Genomic DNA, 20,745 nt, shown 5'->3' with positions numbered 1-20,745 from the left:
TCGAAACGAGCTCTGATTCACCCAGCTGGCACAGCTGGAGGAAATCTCTGTGCTAAGTGGCTTCTGCAGAGGTTGAGGGTTTTGCCCCAGCGGTGGAGTCCTACCCAGACCATGTAGATGGAGGACATCAGAGGGCTGGACTGCCTGCCACATGAATACAGGTGTGGAAAAGGGGGGAAATTAAAGCTAAGAAAGGAGTAAATGTTCACCATGGAGCACAAGTCCCTAATGCACATATGCTAATTGCTCTTCTTTTTTGATGCCCCAAATAATGGAAAATGAGCTGAATTGTATTCAGGCAAATAGGTTATCAATATGATTTTTCATCTGTGCAAGGAAAACCTTAGCTGTTACTTTTAACATGGTCAGTTTCAGGATTTATGAGATCAAGATGCAGAACAAGTTAAATTGATAGTAGTTACTTTATTTTCCAATGACACTAAGAAGATAAAGGCAGATATATTGATTAAAAACCCACAGCAGTTCCAAAACCTCATACAAGGGGTGATCATGATCCTGTTTTCATTTATGTGCAAATCTTAGAAAACATTTATATGAATCAATTTACCGTGCTAATGTAATAAAAGCAGTTATTTAAGTAGTGTCTTAGAGCAAAGTATTTGAAGAATACACCTTCTTAAAGCCCAGGGCAAATGAGTGCTCTATTCTGCAGTTCTTCAGCCTTGGGGTATTTATTTGGGTCTGTGTTACTTTGTCCTTAGAGATGTGCTGCTTATAATTGTCCTCTGTCACTTTATGCAGTTATCCAGTGGGAAAGGGGACCCTAATGTGTACAGCTGTAGGGATAATGTTCACTCACAGCAGAGAGGCCCTAGAAGTAGAGTGATCACGCTGGCTTGCCTGGGTCAATCCTGGTTAATGTCTATGCCTCCAGTTTGGGTGATAAATTATATGGTCACCCCACATATAAAGGCTACTATTTTAGGGTGGCATGACCAGGCATCTATTTAATAGATTAAATTGTCTGATAAAGAATTCCTGGTAGGGCGCAGTGGCTCATGCCTGTAATCCCAGCACTTTGGGAGGCTGGGGTAGGAGGATTGCTTGAGCCCAGGAGTTCAAGACCAGCCTAGGCAACCTAGCAAGACCTCATCCCTGCTTAAAAATTTTAAAACTTGGGTGGGTGTGGTGGCACACTTCTGTAATCCCAGCTACTCAAAAGGGTGAGGTAGAAGGATCACTTGAGCCCAGGAGGTTGAGGCTGGAGTGAGCCGTGTTAGTGTCACTGCACTCCAACCTGGGCAACAGAGCAAGGCTCTGTCTCTAAAAATTAAAAAATAAAAAAAAAAAATTAAAGCTGAGGAAGTCCTTACCATAACTGAAGGATAAAATTCCTGATGCCTCCCCTCCTGGGAGAGTCACCAGCTACATCTCACCTTCCTTGACTTCCACAGCATGATTATCCAGGCCCCCTAAATTTGAAAAGCCAGGCCCCAGCCGGAGCAGCTTCCTGGTGGGCACCTCCCCACACCCCCCACCACCCTGCCCATGCACAGTGCTAGAGATGCTACAGGTGGGGGAGCAGTGCTGGGGCAAGTCAGTGGAGGCCATCAAGCTCTACATCTTGCACAAGTACTCAACAGTGGACGTCCTCCGCTTCAAGTACCTGCTGGGGCAAATCAGTGGAGGCCATCAAGCTCTACATCTTGCACAAGTACTCAACAGTGGACGTCCTCCACTTCAAGTACCTGCTGAAGCAGGTGCTGGCCACTAGCATGTGCCACAGCCTCCTCACCAAGCCCCTCAACTCCAAAGCCAGGGAGGCCACTGGCAGCTTCAAATTAGTTCCCAAGCACAAGAGTAAAATCCAGTCCGGGATGATAGCCCCCGACAGACCCCAAGAGAGCAGGAGAGGCCAAGGGAAGGGGCCCAAGAAAGCAAGGGAGACAAAGGAGGACGCTCCCAATGTGGGCAAGTTGAAGAAGGCAGCCAAGAGGCCAGCAGAGGTGCAAAAATCTCCTCCCAAGCCAGGCACAGCCACAGAGAAGGCCGGCCTGCCTGCAAGCAGGGCAGCATGGCCAAGGACACCAGGACATAGCTGGACAAGGCTAGGAAGTCACCTCCCAAAGCCAGACAAGGCCACACAGGCCCCTTCCAGTGCCAGCAGGCTCAGCAGGAAGGCAAAGGCCAAAGGCACCAGGAACAGCCAAGGAGATGCTGAGGCCCACCAGAAAACCAAACCTGGGAGTAAAAATTCAGAATGCACAGTCAGCAAGATCAAGAATGGTGCTGCTTTCCCAACCAAAAAGAAGGTGGTGGCCAAGGCCAAAACCCTAAAGGGGCAGCTGCCCAGGGGACTGTGCAGGGGCCAAATGCCAAGGCTGCTTCTCTTGCTAAGGGCAGTGGGTCTAGGTGGTGCCTGCACACCTGTCCAAGAAGACAGAGACGCCCCAAGGGTCCGGGAAAGGCTGGACTGCCCATTAAGGTCTCCTCATCCAAAGTGTCTAGCCAGAGGGCTGAATCCTAGGGCAGGAGGCAGGGGTGAAGAGAGACCGAGCCTCTGCTCTAGTTTTTATTCTTCAACAAACCGCTGCTCTATTTATTTCATTGTAAGCTGTTTACCAATAAAGACTTTCATTTCTTTTGCCATGCACACACACACACACACACACACACACACAAATCTTGTGCAGATGTAAAGGCTCAACAAATAATAGTAGAACTAATGGTAACGATAGCAACACATGGCTAACAAGTGCTCACCTGTGCTGGGAATTGCTCTGTGATATCCATGAGGGTGGCCTCATTCAATGCTTACCACACCCTATGAAGTGGTGTCTCCTAACGCCCCTCATTATACAGCCAAGGAAACTGGTCATGAGGTTGCCACTTGGCCAAAATCGTATCATATTGGTTGAGATGGCAAAGTCTGCATGTTGACTAGTGTTTTATAAGAAGACAGGACAGGTCATTGTTGTGAATATTGGTTCTAACTTCAGAGGATCGACACTCAGATCTGTCTTTGCTGCTTACTAAACGTGTGCTTGGACCAAGTGACTTAACCTTTTATTGTGCCTCGGTTTCTTTATTATAAAGTAGAGATTATAAGAATTCCTACCTCATCAGTTATTTTGAGGATTAGATGATAAAATATAAAGAACCATTTCATGTAGTGCCTGCTGTGGAGTAAATACTAAAAAATTTATTATTTGTGCTTTGTACAGGCTAGGAAAACAGAGTAATTCATATTATTTGTTGAACACAAACTATATGCCACATTTTAAGCTAGGCATTTTTCAGTTTTCTTTCTTCTTACAAAACCTCTGAGATGGGTGTTATGTCCACTTATTGTCCATTGTACAGATGAGGAAAACAAAGATTCAATGAAATTAAAAAGTAATGGAGCTTTTATTTCAACTCCAGGTCACTCTAACAACAGAACCTTTGTTCTCATCATTATAATGTCATTTTTTTTTACTTGGAAGGGAGCCTTGAGATCAGTGAACACATAAAAATGATCCCCAAAGAGAGGGTGTGAGTTGTTGGCAAGTCATTAAGGGATGGTGCAGGGTGAGAACCTAGGTTTCCAGCCTCACACAATCATCTCTGTCTTGAAGACAAATGCATTCACCCCATAAGGTAGCCATACTAAGTGGGCACAGTTGCAGTTCAGCAGCGCTGGACTTAGATGTCTTCTAATCCAGCTACAAAAAATCTAGAACTGTGTTCACTAAAGTGGGCAGGTATATCCCTGGTGGTACATGAGTTAATTTTAGGTGATAGAGAAACATTTTACCTTATTGGCTATTTATTTTTAATGTGTACCAGAAAATAATTCACCTAGACGTTCATGTTTTGTAAGGGATTATATTCCTTTCTGCCTTGCTGAACAAACTATTCACAGACTGAATAGTATTGCTTAGAATGTGTCTGAGAAAGAAGTAGTGTCAGTGCAAAAATATGTATTAGGTAAAACATAGTGTAGATAGTACTGGAAAATGGCAAAACCTATGAAGTGAAGATGTGAATGATTGAAGTCTGGGAAATACTGGACTAGAGAGGTGTTTCCTGAACTTGGTTCACATGAATCACTTGGGGATCAGATTCTGATTCAGCAGATCTGGGCCAGGGCCTGAGACTGCCTTTCTAACAAGCTCCAGGTGATGCCAATGGTGCTGGTCTCTGGACCACACTTTGTGTAACAAGGGATCCAGGAATCTGGAAGATTCTTGGACATGTATTGAGTGCTGTAGAGGATATGTAAGGCAATTCCCTGTCTCCCAGAATCTTAATCATGTTAGGGAGAGGAGATGTGAATGAACATGGAAGGTGAACTCCCCTATCCAGACACCCAATGAGAGGTGTGGTAATCTGTCTGGAGCTGATCCAGTGGCATGGTAGTGGGGGGTGCATGGGATTGGATTCTGCTTGAGCCCGAAAGATATGCAGCAGCAAGTGGAGAGTTCCAGAGCATTTAACAAGTAGGAGGAAGGACAGAAGCAGCAGGGAAGACTCCAAAAAGGGCGAAGTGGAGATTTCAGCAACAATCTCATTAACACAGAGAATCAGCATGGAATGTTGGATCAGAAAGTTCCCTTTTCAAAGCACAAGCACACTGACTGGTGTCTAGTGATAATGACCATCTTTTATTGATCCCCCGTAAGTGCCAAGTGCCAGGCATTTGCCAAGTACTGTCCAAGCAGCATTTCATTCCGTCTCCACAATGACCCACCATAACCCACATTCTGCAGAGGTAGACACTGAGGCTTGGAGAGGGTGAGTGACTTGTCCAAAATCACACAGCTAGTAAGTGACAGCCCTGGAATTCAGACTCAGAATGGACTTCCTGCTCTTTGCCACCATACTGCAAGAATCTCTTCTTTCTGTTGTCCCTAACAATCACAGCATAAAATCTTGCCTTTCTCTCCCAAGAGTGTGCCTCACAGGAGATTCTAATGGTTCATCTTGTTCCAAATGAGACTATTGCCCCCTACAACAGATCCTGAACAAGCATCCGAAGTTATCAAATAGCTTGTCCTTAATCATTTTTTATAAAAGTTGTTATTTCTTTCTGCCTTGACGACTAAACTATTAACAGAATGAAATTTTTGGCATTGTGATCTTCCATAAAAAATAAGTGCAAAACTGCCCCCCAAATAAACACTGAAGGTGTTGTTGCAGTGAGGAGGAGCTTGGCTTTGGAAATCACTAAGTAGCCTAGACAGACAGTTATTGGAAATAATTACGCTCTTGCCACAGCATGGGCTCGTCAGAGCCCCTCCTGATTCAAAAGGTCTTTCTGGAAATACCAGCATCCATCTTCCAGCTGGTGCTTATAACAGCCGACAGCATCCATGGGGGACCCAACAATGGATATGGCTGAGGATTGTTGTCGGGCTTTCCTTACTGCACCTGACTGAGCCCATCCCATCAATTCAGTCTTGGCAAAAGAGCAGAAGGCTCATATGTGACCAGAATGCAGGAAAGGCATAAAGCTTGCATGGCCAGCTTTGGCCCTGCTTCATCCAAGTTTAATACTCAAGTCGAGTTTTGCCAGATAGAGGAGGCTCTGGGGAGAGAGGGGAGCCGGAATTGGCACTGGATCAAGCACCAGGAAGGCCAAGTTCTGATCCCACCTTGGCAGCAGACTGACCAGAAACATGCTCATTAGCTCTCTGGATCTGTCAAATGGGTATTGACACTTGAGATCCTTCTACCTCTAAACCTTTATGCTGTGAGCAACCAGAAGTGTATGCCCTGCACTTTATTTGTGTTGGCTGCACTAGTTTCACTTTAATTTAATTTTTTAAATCTCAGATAGATGCACTTAAAAGGCTTCCTAAGCAATAGTATATCACTGGAAAGTTTCAGCATAATTACGTGCCATGCAGTAAAAGTGGTATTTGTCGTAACTTGTCATACAAATAGCATTTTAGTATTTAGACAAATCTCAAAACATTAAGAGAGTGTAGCTTCTTCAGTGAATCAGAAAAGATAAGGGTTTTTGGGGCCATCACAAGTGAACTAATTGCATCCATTTAAATGCTCAAACTGAAATGCAGAATCCTGACACACTAATGAAAAACATGTGCCCCTTGATTGGGACCACGGAACCCTATCCCAATGGGGCTGTAAGACTTAAATTGAGGACATATCATGGTCATTTGCTCCAACTGTGTTAAATTGATTCAATTTGTATTTTTAAGAGAGAGAAAAAAAAGTAGTGTACTGTTTTATATACCTCCAGGTTCCCAGTATAGTTGATCTTTGACTGCCTGAAAGAATGGGGAATCCAGTTTACTAGAGGTCAAAAGTTTGATTCAAACACATTAAGAAGAAATTGTTTTCGCAATGATTCAGCTGCTTTAAACAGTTCAGATCATGAGTGGTTTTCATTGTACTTTTTAACACTGAGCTTGGTTACACTTGGAAAAGCATACTGGAAACCAATCATTGGGTCTTTTCTAGATCTCAGAGAAAAGCTATGAAAATGATACCAATGATGGGTATTTAAAAGTTGGCAGTTTGTCAGCAAGGGTGCATGCGATTCAATAGATGCTTTCACTAAATGATGAGAAATGTAACTTTGTCTTCTTGCAGAGTCTATAAAAAAATGCAAACATTTTTTCCACCCCATGTACAGTTTCATTGATATATATTGTCAAGGAATAAGTAATTTGTTTCACTTAAGTGATTTTTCCAGGTGATTGGAGCTTAAGTCTTTGTACATACATTATTTTTTTACTTAAACTTTCTTTGATGAAAACATGGCACATGCTTCTTTACTTTTTTTTTTTAACTTGGTACATATAAATGTGGCTACATTTTTTCTTGACTTGGGCTTATCATGATAAAGATTGCTTTTTTTTTCTTTCAAAACACACTGCCATGTGTGTACCTATGCAACTGTCTTGCATGTTCTGCACATGTACCCCAAAACCTAAAATGCAATAAAAAATTTAAAAAAAAAGATTGCTTTTTGTTCTGTGCCGTAATCCTGTTATTATATGACAGCTGAATTGTGTGGGATTGAGAGCCTCTACATAAGTACTCACAGATTCGTATTCTTTTGTAGTCACCATTATTACTAATAATAGAGCTCCTCTGAATAGTTAGCAAATCCCAGGCAGGATGCTAAGAATTCATATACATTATAATCTTGGCTAAACTGTCCACCCCTCCAATAAATGATCATTATTATTCCCCCTACTTTACAGGTAAAAATTGAAGTTTAAGAGATAAATAGTTAGTGGTAGAGTTGAGATTTGAACCCATGTCTCTCTAACTGCAAGATGCCTATTACTGGTTATTGTAAAAGCTACTTCTATTTTTCCTCTCTGCCTCTCTTTGAATATTTCTGTCAGTCCTGTTGTTTTAAAAGTCTTTGCCCAGGTAAGGGCTCAGGATTAGGTCTGTGCCTATTTCCTGGAACTTTTTGGTATATTTTTCCTTAAGTGGAATTCTGAGGGTATTTTTGCTGATTACTGGCTTCCCAGACATCTGCACAGTTGCAGTTTCTAGAAGTCTAACCTGTGAATTTGTCACTGTGTATGCTAAGGCTTTGGGGGGATTATAGGATTTTCTGTATTATGACTAAGCAGCATAATCAAGTAACTTGCAGTCAGAGGAAAGCTTAACAATTCTGTAATGCAAGAGTTGGCAGATCTTTCCTGTGGAGGGCCAGATACTAAATGTCTTAGTTCATTTTGTGTTGCTATAAAGGTGTACCTGAGGCTGGGTAATTTATTTATTTATTTATTTTAAATGAAGTTTTATTTGACCCATGATTCTAATGACTGTTAAGTCCAAGATTGGCTATCTGCATCTAGTCAGGGCCCCAGGCTGCTTTCACTGATGGTGGAAGGGAATGGGAGCTGGTGTGTGCAGAGATTATATAATGAAAAAGGAGGGAAGAGGTGAGGATTGACATGTGCCAGACTCTTTAACAGCTAGCTCTTGTGAAAACTAATAGAGTGAGAACTCACACACCTTTGAGTGAAGGCATTAATCTATTCATGAGGGATCCATCCCAGAGACACAAACACTACCCATTAGGACCCACCTCCAACATTGGGGATTAAATTTCAACATAAGATTTGGTGGAGACAAACAACACTTATCCAAGCTATAGCACTAAATAAAATAGGCGTTGTGGGCCCTATGGCCTGTATTGCATCTACTCAATTCTTTTAGGGCAAGAACAGCTACAGATGATACATAAATTAATGTGTGTGACTGTATTCCGGTATACTTTTTATTACAAAAGCAAGCAGTGGGTAGATATTGGCTCATGAGCCCATATTTTGCCCATTCCTGTTATCATGGAAAAAAGAACCAATTAGGGTATTTTGAAAGTCTAAATAGGTAGGTAGTTGAGAGGCAGTGTTGAGTAGGAGTTGTCAATGAGTGGCTCTGGAGACAGCTACCAAAATTTGTCTCCTAATTCCACCACCACTTCAATTCAGGCAAGTATCTTAACCTCTCTGCATTTCAGTTGTCTATCTCTAAGACTGGGAAAATAATAATCCTTACTTCATAGGGTTGCTTTGAGAATGAAAGTAATTGTTTGTAAAGTACATAGAAGGGTGCCCAGGACAAAATAAGCACTATGTAACTTCTGTGGAATTAAGAATAGTAAGGAATCCATTTCTAGTGAGACAAATATTTAGTTCTTTAATGGAAGGAAGGGAAACTTTTTTTGCTCTGAGTGCCGTGGAGAGCAGGGATAAGGCTCCTGCCTTTTGAGGATGGGTGTGGAGAAGAGAGAGTGGGCAACACAGTGGGTTAGGGAGAGCCCTGGCCTGGGAGTTAAGCGAACTGGTTGCAGATCCCAGACAAGTGCAGCATTCCCTGAGTCAAGTCACTATCCTCTGGGGCCTTGGTCTCCTTATCTTTAAAATAAGGAGGTTAAACTAGAGTAGTGGATGCAAACTGATTGCCCACAGGCTACATTCTGCCTGTAGACATGCTTGGTTATTCCCTAGACTGTTTTTAAAATATTTGAATCAATCTACAGCAATTATGAATCAGGAAATTCCACAAAACAATCTGGATCCCTGGTTTCTTTTAAAAATTCAGAAGCTCTAGCAACACTGGCTGCATTCCCACATGGCAGCAACTGACTAGCACTGAGCTATGGTGGCTCATGGGTTCTGCATTGATTGCTGTAGCAGATGCTGCTGGTGTTGCTAGTGGCCAACTCCACATCTTTGCCCTGGCCATGGTTGTGCATGCCATCTTCACTTCCTGCTGCCAGCACCTACATTGCTTTGTCTGAAGATTTTCTCTGACTGTGGAAATGGTAGGCTGGAAATGCAGGGGAATTAACATCTACTCCTTCCAATGATGAACAAGGTTTGGCCTATGGATACCCAAGCTCCCTTCCTCTTCTAGTAAAACCAAGGTGTATATTGTATACCTTTTCCCAGAGTTTCTTCATGGGGTTAAGCTCCAATCACCCACAGTGGTAGGTGACTTAATAGGCTAGTCCTTTCTTCTTTTTTCTTTTTTCTTTTTCTTTTTGGTGGCCTTATCTTTCTTGTCTCACACACTGTCCTACTGTTGTTTCCTGGGATGATCTCTCAGATAAATACCTTACACTTGAATCCTCGTCCGAGTTTGACTTCTGGAGGAATCCACACTAAGAATCCAGGCCAGGTGTGGTGGCTCATGCCTCCAATCCCAGCACTTTGGTAAGCCAAAGCAGGTGGATCACTTGAACCCAAGAATTTGAGAGCAGTCTGGGCAACATGACAAAACCCCACTAAAAATATAAAAATTTAACCAGGCACAATGGCAGGTGCCTTTAGTCCCAGCTACTCAGGAGGCTGAGGTGGGAAGATCACAAGAGCCTGCAAAGTCAAAGCTGCAGTAAGCCAGGATTGCCCCACCATACTCCAGCCTGGGTGACAACATGAGACCGAGCCTCAAAAAAGAAAAAAAAGAGTAAGTGAGAGAAAGGAACAGGAAAGAAAAGAGAGAGGAAGGAGGGGAGGGGAGGGGAGGTAAGGGACGGGACAGGAAGGGAAGGGAGGGCAAGGGCAAAGAAGGGAAGGGCAGGGAAAATCATAGTCCTTACCATTGGACTATGAGGTCCCAATGAGAATTGAGTCCTCATGAGAATTGCCCTTTTCTAAAAATCACACTTGAGCAGTTTTTCTTGGGTAAACAGTTATTTGTCCATCCCATATGTATTAAAGGAAGGAAGGTAATGGACTAAATGGCCTGCAAGTTTCTGGAAGAATGAGAGTCTATTTCCTTGTATAAGTGAGAAGTAGACTGGAAGATTTTATGCAAATTGCTTTCTTCATTTATTGAAGTCTTGCTTCTTATTTATTTATTATACTTTAAGTTCTGGGTACATGTGCAGATCATACAGGTTTTTTACATAGATATACATGTGACATGGTAGTGGTTTGCTGCATCCATCACCCCATTAGGTATTTCTCCTAATGCTATCCGTCCCCAATCCCCCCACCCCCTGATATTCCTCTTCTAGCCCCTCATCCCCCAGGCCCCAGTGTGTGATGTTCCCTTCCCTGTGTCCATGTGTTCTTACTGTTCAACACCCACTTATGAGTGAGAACATCTGGTGTTTGGTTTTGTGTTCTTGGGTCAGTTTGCTGAGAATGATGGTTTCTACTTTCATCCATGTCCCTGCAAAGCTCATGAACTCACCTTTTTATGGCTGCATAGTATTCCATGGTGTATATATGCTTTATCCGGTCTATCATTGATGGGCATTTGGGTTGGTTCCACGTCTTTGCTATTGTGAATAGTTCCACGATAAACATGTGTACATGGGTCTTTATAATAGAATGATTTATAATGCTTTGCGTATATATCCAGTAATAGGATATATACTGGGTCAAATGGTATTTCTAGATCCTTAAGGAATAACCACACTGTCTTCCACAATGGTTGAATTAATTTACACTCCCACCAACAGTGTAAAAGGATTCATATTTCTCCACATCCTCTCCAGCATCTGTTGTCTCCTGATTTTTTAATGATCACCATACTAACTGGCATGAGATGGTATCTCAATGTGGTTTTGATTTGCATTTCTCTAATGACAGTGATGAGCTTTTTTTATGTTTTTTGGCCTCATAAATGTCTTCTTTTGAAAAGTATCTGTTCATATCCTTTGCCCACTTTTTGATGGAGTTTTTTTTTCTTATATATTTGTTTTAGTTCTTTGTAGATTCTGGATATTCGCCCTGTGTCTGATGGGTAGACTGCAAAAATTTTTTCCCATTCTGTTGGTTGCTGGTTCACTCTATTGATAGTTTCTTTTGCTCTGCAGAAGCTCTTGTTTTAATTAGATCCCACTTGTCTATTTTTGCTTTTTTTGCCATTGCTTTTGGTGTTTTAGTCATGAAGTCCTTGCCCAGGCCTATGTCCTGGTTGGTATTGCTTAGGTTTTCTTCTAGAGTTTTTATGGTTTTAGGCCTCATGTTTAAATCTTTAATCCATTTAGAGTTAATTTTCGTATAAGGAGTAAGGAAGGGATCCAGTTTCAGCTTTCTGCATATGGCTATCCATTTTTCCCAACACCATTTATTAAATAGGGAATCTTTTTCTCATTGCTTGTTTTAGTCAGGTTTGTCAAAGATCAGATGGTTAATATCTGGACACCTACACCCTCCCAAGACTATACCAGGAAGAAGTTGAATTCCTGAGTAGACCAATAACAAGGTCTGAAGTTGAAGCAGCAATTAATAGCCTACAAACCAAAAAAACTCCAGGACCAGACAGGTTCACAGCTGAATTCTACCAGACATACAAAGAGGAATTGGTGCCATTTCTCTGAAACTATTCCAAACAATAGAAAAAGAGGGAATCCTCCGTAACTCATTTTATGAAACCAATGTCATCCTGATACCAAAACTTGGCAGAGACACAACTAAAAAAAAAATTTCAGGCCAATATCTATGATGAACATTGATGCAAAAATCTTCAATAAAATACTGGCAAACTGAATCCAGCAGCACATCAAAAAGCTTATCCGTCATGATCAAGTTGGCTTCATCCCAGGGATGCAAGGCTGGTTCAACATATGCAAATAAATAAATGTAATCCATCACATAAACAGAACCAAAGACAAAAAGCACATGAATATCTCAATAGATGCAGAGAAGGCCTTTGACAAAATTCAACAGAGCTTTATGCCAAAAACTTTCAATAAACTAGGTATCGATAGATCGTATCTCAAAATAATAAAAGCTATTTATGACAAATCCACAGCCAATATCATACTGAATGGGCAAAAGCTGGAAGCATCCCCTTTGAAAACTGCCACAAGACAAGGTTGCCCTCTCTCACCACTCCTATTTAACATAGTATTGGAAGTTCTGGCCAGGGCCATCAGGCAAGAGAAATAAATAAAGGGTATTCAAATAGGAAGAGAGGACAGCAAATCGTCCCTGTTTGCAGATGACATGATTGTATATTTAGAAAACCCTATTGTCTCAGCCCAAAATCTCCTTAAGCTGATAAGCAACTTCAGCAAAGTCTCAGGGTATAAAATCAGTGTGCAAAAATCGCAAGCATTCCTATGCACCAATAATAGACAAACAGAGAGCCAAATTATGAGTGAACTCCATTCACAATTGCTACAAAGAGAATAAAATACCTAAGAATACAACCAACAAGGGATGTGTGAAGGACCTCTTCAAGGAGAACTATAAGCCACTGCTCAACGAAATAAGAGAGGACACAAACAGATGGAAAAACATACCATGCTCATGGTTAGGAAAATCAATATCATGAAAATGGCTATATCGCCCAAAGTAATTTATAGATTCAATGCTATCCCCTTCAAGCTACAATGACTTTCTTCACAAAACTGGAAAAAAATTATCTTGAACTTCATATGGAACCAAAAGAGAGCCTGCATAGCCAAGATAATCCTAAGGAAAAAAAGGAAAGAAAAAAAGCTTGAGGCATCACACGACCTGACTTCAAACTATATTACAAGCTACTATAATCAAACATCATGGTACTGGTACCAAAACAAGAGATATAGACCAATGGAACAGAACAGAGGCCTCAGAAGGAACGCCATAAATCATCTGATCTTTGAAATCTTGCTTCTATCAGTATCTGTATTTATGGTTCCTTTATTAGGAGATCTTCATGGATTCTTAAAGTGGGGACAATTTTTGTGAGGTATTTTGTGAGAAGCTAGCAGAATCCTAAATTACCACTGGTGAATTATTTTGACCCACCGAAGGAGATTTATATTTTGAAAGAGAAGACTTGAGAATCAAATTTGTGTTTTAATTGGACAACCAATCATTTCAGTTTGCGCAGGACAAAGAAATTTTCTGGGACAAGGGACTTTTAGCACTAAACCCAGGACAGGTTGGTCACTGTACTGTAGGTAAGGTCACACATAAGATCTTTCAAAGTTCAACCCCTGAAAGATTATGCTTCTTCAATATAAACATATTTCAAAATAGCATTGTATTTTTAAAATTAGCCCAAATGTAAAGGCGGAAATAAAAATAGCTTCTTTCTAGATTTCCAATTACAAAGCTCTGAGAGAGTTGAATAGAGTGTCTTTGGTTTTCCTTTTTGTCTTTGTCTCTGCTTTGCTTTTAGCTGGACTATTGGATAACACAGCACTATTTGTTGAGGGAGTTAATTTGGAAACATTGGGTATTTCTTCCTTTTCAGGACCTCCACTCACTCACCAAGAGGCAGCAAGCGCTTGGCAGGTTTTCACTCCACCCTGGAAGGGCTCTGCATGCTCTCTTCAAAGGGGAACCAGGAAAGGGCTCCTCACCTGTGTCTTAGAGTAAAATATTCAAATGTACATTCATTTGTCCCTGAGTTACCTGTAATCCCTTTTTTTCCTACATTTTCATCTATTTTTAGTGACTTTTTTACCCAGAGATGAACTTGTGAAAATCTTTTTCTGCAAATTAAAAGTGTGTATCACACCTGAATGAGGGGGGTGGGGAGAGAAAGCCATGCCCCAGGAGGGAGGGCATAAATAGCAAAGGGTGTGAATGGCACCAGAATGTGGAGATATGTGAGGATCAGAAGCCAGATGTGGTATCTGCAGAAGACAATGGGAAAGGAAGATCTGGGAATTTGAAGTTTAAAATGATTTCTTGTATCAAGTCAGGAAATTTAGGCCCTGAAGTGGATATGGAAGGTGCAGTGGAAAGTTATAAGTAGATTTGGAACTAGAAAGATATTTGTGTTTAAATCCAAGATCTGTCACTTAACCACCTTTTTAACCTTGTGCAAGTCAGAAAACCTTCCTGAGTTTCAGTTTCCTTAATTGTAAATTGGAGACAGGAAGGAAGAAAGCTAACTCTTATTGAGTGTCTGTTAGGTTCTCCCGGCAGTACTAGGGGCATCAGAGGAATTGTTTTATTTAAAGCTGTCCTGTCCTGCAAGATGGGTATAATTGGCCTCCTTTAACAGACCAGAAAATGGAGGCACCAGAGCCTTACAATTTTCTAAGCTGCATGCAGTTGGTAAATGACGAAGCCGTAATTCAAATCTGAGTCATTCTGACTCTGGAGCCAGTGCACCTTTTACCAGCCTGTTACCCCTGAAGGGATCATAACTTACTTCACAGTGGTGTCTTATTTAAGTTCACCCAGAAGCAGATCCTGAGATAGACTACAAGTGGTTTATTTAGGAAGTCCGGGAAACATCAGTTGGGCGGTCAAGAAATGAGACAGGGAATGGAAGGCAGCCCCTGAAAAAGTATGTTATTCAACTACCACAATGGGCTTGAGCCCTCTGGGGAGGCTCTGCACCCAGCAGGGTGCATATGCCCACAAATTTTCCCATCTGAGGGAGCCAGGGTATTTATATATCAATTCCTGAGAGTAGTTAACTGAGGGTTACTACTGGGAGGTAGAGTGTTATGTATAATAATTCATAGGTGCATATGTTGTATCCTGAGCTTGGCAAAGTAGGACTCTAGCAGCACAAGAAATTCAGGTGCTGGCAGTTGGAAGCAAGACACTGTGCTCTAAAATGGTAAGGACAAGGGAGTGGGAGGGGTACCAAAGGCACCCACTATGGTGGTTTTAAAAATCAGAGTTCCCCATTTTGTGTGGTCTTGGCTGGACAGTGCCCAGCTCTTCCTCTGAACCAGAGTCCAGTCTTCCTCTGATGCAATCCACAAGTGTGGCAGAGACTGCTTTTTGTCCCCCAAATCCATTTCTCCTCCTCCTTTTAGGAATAGCTCCCACCTTTTAGTTTTATCTGGTCAAAGGTAGGGGCTACATTTCTTTTTTTATGAACATTTTTTATTTTTTTATTGCATTTTAGGTTTGGAGGTACATGCGAAGAACATGCAAGATTGTTGCATAGATATACACATGGCAGTGTGATTTGCTGCCTTCCTCCCCATCACCTATATCTGGCATTTCTCTCCATGCTATCTCTCCCCAACTCCCCACCATCTGCTGTCCCTCCCCTATTTCCCCCTGAGAGAAACCAGTGTGTGATGCTCCCCTCTTTGTGTCCATGTGCTCTCATTGTTCAACACCCACCTATGAGTGAGAACACGCGGTGTTTGATTTTCTTTTTTTCTTTTTATTTTTTGTGTTTTAATTCCATTTTAGGTTTTGGGGTACATGTGAAGAACATGCAAGATAGTTCTTGCATCAGATTGCTGAGAACTATGGTTTCCAGATTCATCCATGTCCTTACAAAGGACACGCACTCATCATTTTTTATGGCTGCATAGTATTCTATGATGTATATATGCCATATTTTCCCTGTCCAGTCTATCATCGATGGGCATTTGGGTTGGTCCAGGTCTTTGCTATTGTAAACAGTGCTGCAATGAGCATTCGTGTGCATGTGTCCTTATAGTAGAATGATTTATAATCCTTTGGATATATACCCAGTGATGGGATTGCTGGGTCAAATGGAATTTCTATTTCTAGGTCCTTGAGGAATCACCACACTGTCTTCCACAATGGTTGAACTAGTTTACACTCCCACCACCAGTGTAAAAGTGTTCCTATTTCTCCACATCCTCTCCAGCATCTGTTGTCTCCCAATTTTTTAATGATCACCATTGTAACTGGCGTGAGATAGTATCTCAATGTAGTTTTGATTTGCATTTCTCTAATGACCAGTGATGATGAGCATTTTTTTATACATTTGTTGGCCTCATGTATGTCTTCTTTAGTGAAGTGTCTGTTCATATCCTTCGCCCACGTTTGAATGGGCTTATTTGTTTTTTTTCTTGCAAATCTGTTTTAGTTCTTCGTAGATTCTGGATATTAGCCCTTTGTCAGATGAGTAGACTGCAAAAAATTTTTTCCCATTCTATTGGTTGCTGATTCACTCTAATGACTGATTCTTTTGCTGTGCAGAAGCTGTGGAGTTTGATTAGGTCCCATTTGTCTATTTTGGCTTTTGTTGCCAATGCATTTGGTGTTTCGGTCATGAAGTCCTTGCCTATGCCTATGTCCAGAATGGTTTTGCCTAGGTTTTCTTCTAGGGTCTTATGTTTAAGTCTTTAATCCATCTAGGGTTAATTTTAGTGTAAGGTGTCAGGAAGGGGTCCAGTTTCTGCCTTCTGCATTTGGCTAGCCAGTTTTCCCAACACCATTTATTAAACAGGGAATCCTTTCCCCATTGCTTGTTTTTGCAGGTTTGTGAGAGATCAGATGGTTGTAGATGTGTGGTGTTCCCTCCAAGGCCTCTGTTCTGTTCCATTGGTCTATATCTCTGTTTTGGTACCAGTACTATGCTGTTTTGATTACTGTAGCCTTGTAGGATAGTTTGAAGTCCGGTAGTGTGATGCCTCCCACTTTGTTCTTTTTGCTTAGAATTGATTGGTTATGTGGGCTCTCTTGTGGTTTCATATGAAGTTTAAGGTGGTTTTTTCCAGTTCTGTGAAGAGGGTATAGGTAGCTTGATGGGGATAGTGTTGAATCTGTAAATTACTTTGGGCAATATGACCATTTTCATGATACTGATTCTTCCTAACCATGAACATGGAATGTTTCTCCATCTATTTGTGTCCTCTCTTATTTCGTTGAGCAGTGGTTTGTAGTTCTCCTTGAAGAGGTCTTTTACGTTCTTCATTAGTTGTATTCCTACATATTTTATTCTCTTTGTAGCAATTGTGAATGGCAGTTCATTCTTGATTTGGCTCTCTTTCAATCTGTTATTGATGTATAGGAATGCTTGTGATTTTTTGCACATTGATTTTGTATCCTGAGACTGCTGAAGTTGCTTATCAGTTTCAGGAGATTTTGGGCTGAGATGAAGGGGTCTTGTAAATATACAATCATGTCATTTGCAAATAGAGACAATATGACTTCCTCCTTTCCTATTTGAATACCCTTTATTTCTTTTTCTTGCCTGATTGATCTGGCTAGAACTTCCAAGACTATATTGAATAGGAGTGGTGAGAGAGATCCTTGTCTAGTGCCATATTTCAAAGGGAATGCTTTCAGTTTTTGCCCATTCAGTATGATATTGGCTGTTGGTTTGTCGTAAATAGCTTTTATTTTGAGATACGTTCCATCAATACCTAGTTTATTGAGAGTTTTAGCATAAAGGGCTGTTGAATTTTGTCAAAAGTCTTCTCTGCATCAATTGAGATAATCATGTGGTTTTTGTCTTTGTTTCTCTTTATGTGGTGAATTACATTTATAGACTTGCATATGTTGAACCAGCTTTGCATCCCCAGTATGAATCCTACTTGATCATGGTAGATAAGCTTTTTGATGTGTTGTTGCAATCGGTTTGCCAGTATTTTATTGAAGATTTTTACATCTATGTTCATCATGGATATTGGCCTGAAGTTTTCTTTTCTTGCTGAGTCTCTGCCAGGTTTTGGTATCAGGATGATGTTGGTCTCATAAAATGATTTGGAAAGGATTCCCTCTTTTTGTATTGTTTGGAATAGTTTCAGAAGGAATGGTACTAGCTCCTCTTTGTATGTCTGGTAGAATTTGGCTGTGAACCCATCTGGACCTGGGCTTTTTTTGGGTGGTAGGCTCTTAATTGCTGCCTCAACTTCAGACCTTGTTATTGGTCTATTCAGGGTCTTGACTTCTTCCCGGTTTAGGCTTGGAGGATCAAGTGTCCAGGAATTTATCCATTTCTTCCAGGTTTGCTAGTTTATGTGCATAGAGTTGTTTGTAATAATCTCTGATGATGGTTTGTATATCTGTGGAAGCTGTGGTGATATCCCCTTTATTGTATTTTATTGCATCTATTTGATTATTCTCATTTTTCTTTTTTGTTAATCTGGCTAGTGGTCTGTCTATTTTGTTGTTCTTTTCGAAATACCAGCTCCTGGATTTACTGATTTTTTGAAGGTTTTTTTGTGTCTCTATCTCCTTCATTTCTGCTCCGGTCTTAGTTATTTCTTGTCTTCTGCTAGGTTTTGAGTTTTTTTGATCTTGCTCCTTAGCTGTTTCAATTTTGATGATAGGATGTCGATTTTAGATCTTTTCTTGCTTCTTATGTTGGCATTTATTGCTATATGTTTTCATCTAGAGACTGTTTTAAATGTGCCCCAGAGATTCTGGTATGTTGTGTCTTTGTTCTCACTGGTTTCGAATAACATCTTTATTTCTGCCTTCATTTCATCATTTATTCAGTCAACATTCAAGAGCCAGTTGTTCAGTTTACATGAAGCTGTGTAGTTCTGAGTTTCTCAATTGAGTTCTAACTTGATTGCTCTATGGTCTGAAAGACTGTTATGTTTTCTGTTCATTTGCATTTGCTGAGGAGTGATTTACTTCCAATTATGTGGTCAATTTTAGAGTAGGTGTGATGTGGTGCTGAGAAGAATGTTTATTCTGTGGATTTGGGGTGGAGAGTTCCATAAAAGTCTATTAGGTTTGCTTGGTCCAGGGCTGAATTCAAGTCTTGGATATCCTTGTTAATTTTCTGTCTCATTTATTGGTCTAATATTGACAATGGGGTGTTAAAGTCTCCCACTATTATCATGTGGGAGTATAAGTCTCTTTGTAAGTCATTAAGAACTTGCTTTATGTATCTGGGTGCTCCTGTATTGGTTGTGTATATTTACGATCATTAGCTCTTCTTGTTGCATTGATCCTTTTACTGTTATGTAATGTCCTTCTTTGTCTCTTTTGATCTTCATTGGTTTGAAGTCTATTTTAACAGAGATGATAATTGCCACCCCTCCTTTTTTTTGCTCTCCATTTGCTTCGTAAATTTTCCTTCATCCCTTTATTTTGAGCCTATGCATATCCTTGCATGTGAGGTGCATTTCCTGGATACAGCACACAGATGGATTTCGGCTTTTTGTCCGATTTGTCAGTCTGTGTCTTTTGATTGAGGCATTTAGCCCATTTATATTTAGGGTTAATATTGTTATATGTCAATTTGATCCTGCCATTTTGATGCTAGCTGGCTGTTTTGCCCATTAGTTGATGCAGATTCTTCATTTTGTTTATGCTCTTTACCATTTGGTATGTTTTTGGAGTGGCTGGTACTGGTTATTCCTTTCTATGTTTAGTGCCTCTTTCAGAAGCTCTTGTAAAGCAGGTGTGGTGGTGATGAAATCTCTAAGTACTTGCTTGTTCATAAAGGATTTTATTTTTCCTTCACTTATGAAGCTTAGTTTGGCTGGATATGAAATTTTGGGTTGAAAGTTCTTTTCTTTAAGGAAGTTGAATATTGGCCCCAACTCTCTTCTGGCTCATAGTGTTTCTGCTGAGAGATCTGCTGTGAGTATGATGGGCTTCCCTTTGTGGGTAACCTGACCTTTCTCTATGGTTGCCCTTAGTATTTTCTCCTTCATTTCAACCCTGGTGAATCTGACAGTTATGTGCCTTGGGGTTGCTCTTCTTGAGGAATATCTTTGTGGTGTTCTCTGTATTTCCTGGACTTGAATATTGGCCTGTCTTGCTAGGTTGGGGAAGTTTTCCTGGATAATATCCTGAAGCGCAGTTTCCAGCTTGTATTCATTGTCTCTGTCACATTCAGGTACACCTATCAAACGTAGATTAGGTCTTTTTACGTAGTCCCATATTTCTTGAAGACTTTGTTCATTCCTTTTTACCCTTTTTCTCTAATCTTGCCTTCTCATTTTATTTCATTGAGTTGATCTTTGACCTCTGATATCCTTTCTTCTGCTTGGTCAATTTGGCTGTTGAAACTTGTGCATGCTTCATAAAGTTTTCCTGTTATGTTTTTCAGCTCCATCAATTCATTTATATTCCTCTCTAAGTTGTTTATTCTCATTAGCATTTCGTCAAATCTTTTTTCAAGGTTCTTAGTTTCTTTGCATTGGGTTAGAACATGTTCTTTTAGCTCACAGAAGCTTCTTATTACCCACCTTCTGTAGACTGATTCTGTCAATTCATCACACTCATTCTCCATCCAACCTTGTTCCCTTGCTGGTGAGGAGTTGTGATCCCTTGTAGGAGGAGAGGCTTTCTGGTTTCGGTTATTTTCATCCTTTTTGCACTGGTTTCTTCCCATCTTTGTGGATTATCCACCTGTCATCTTTGTAGTTGTTGACATTCAGATTGGGTCTCTGAGTGGACGTCCAGTTTGTTGATGATGAAGTTGTTTGTTTCTGTTTCTTAGTTTTCCTTCTAACATTCAGGCCCCTCTGCTGTAGGACTGCTGAGGTCCACTCCAGGCCCTGCTTGCCTGGGGATCACCTGCAGCTGCTGCAGAACAGTAAGGATTGCTGCCAGTTTCTTCTGCTGCTATCTTTGTCCCAGAAGGATGCCTGCCAGATGTCAGTCTGAGCTCTCCTGTATGAGGTGACTCTTTGGATACATGGGGGTCAGGGACCTG

General features: G+C 40.9%; 1 protein-coding gene and 1 pseudogene across 3 annotated transcripts in view; both read left to right on the top strand.

Annotated features, from left to right (window-relative positions):
* Positions 1–20,745, top strand: part of FRMD4B (FERM domain containing 4B) — a 364,340-nt gene that overhangs the window by 4,419 nt on the left and 339,176 nt on the right. The gene's annotated exons all lie outside the window — the stretch shown is intronic.
* LOC144579559 (histone H1.8 pseudogene) lies at positions 1,619–6,900 on the top strand (annotated as a pseudogene). The gene has a single exon (XR_013527424.1). The product of XR_013527424.1 is annotated as a histone H1.8 pseudogene (transcript).

This window comes from Callithrix jacchus, chromosome 15, assembly GCF_049354715.1.
Source record: "Callithrix jacchus isolate 240 chromosome 15, calJac240_pri, whole genome shotgun sequence".
Lineage (NCBI taxonomy): Eukaryota > Metazoa > Chordata > Mammalia > Primates > Cebidae > Callithrix > Callithrix jacchus.
This window is presented reverse-complemented; position numbering and strand designations above follow the sequence as displayed.